This window comes from Pteropus vampyrus, unplaced genomic scaffold (assembly GCF_000151845.1).
Source record: "Pteropus vampyrus isolate Shadow unplaced genomic scaffold, Pvam_2.0 Scaffold412, whole genome shotgun sequence".
In the NCBI taxonomy this organism is placed as follows: domain Eukaryota; kingdom Metazoa; phylum Chordata; class Mammalia; order Chiroptera; family Pteropodidae; genus Pteropus; species Pteropus vampyrus.
In genome coordinates this window covers 478,019-478,687 of record NW_011889193.1, presented here as the reverse complement: position 1 = coordinate 478,687, position 669 = coordinate 478,019, and the positions used below count along the sequence as shown (strand labels likewise).

Sequence of the window (669 nt, the reverse complement as noted above, 5' to 3'; positions counted from 1 at the left end):
TATTTTGAAGAACTGGGGAAGTACGACATGATGATGGACGTGTGGGGAGGCGAGAACCTGGGTATGTACGACCCGCGGCCTCGGGCGCCCACCGCTGTCCAACGCTGGTGAGGCCCCAGCCTCCCCCGGCCTCCTGCCGCCGTCATCGTCACGACGAGAACGGGGGCTTTGACGGGGCGCGGAGACGGGCCCCGGCGGCGTGCGGGGCACCGGCCGGGGCGCCTTTAAAGACGTCTGCATGTGGCCAGGCCCTGCACGCGTACGAGCAGGCGTCACGCCTGCAGGCGTCCGCGTCGGGCGTTAAATGTCACCCTGAGTGGGCTGGATGCTTGGGTGCAGATAAGCTCTTTCCAACTCTGATGCTCTCTGACTCCGAGGGTGTGGGGAGCAGCTCAGGAAAGTGGGGTCACGGCTCAGGCGGTGGGACTCATTTCCGCTGGGCGGGTGGGCGACACGGGCATCGGGCTGGGTGAGGCCTTGGCATCAGTACCTTCCGACTACTTGGCGAGTCGTCCTATTTGGTTTGATTTTTTTTTTTTATATACCTCGTGTGAACTGTTTTTCCCCCGATTTAGGGACAGTGATGTCTCGTAGTCTGTGATCTGTTTTGGTTGTCCCTGGAGGGGCGGGCGAGTGCAGAGCAGCCCCAGGCTCTGCCTGTCACCCTGT

At 61.9% G+C, this 669-nt stretch overlaps 1 protein-coding gene across 1 annotated transcript in view; it reads left to right on the top strand.

Moving 5' to 3' along the window:
• GALNT2 (polypeptide N-acetylgalactosaminyltransferase 2) overlaps window positions 1-669 on the top strand; it is a 23,401-nt gene that overhangs the window by 19,356 nt on the left and 3,376 nt on the right. The window lies entirely within an intron of this gene.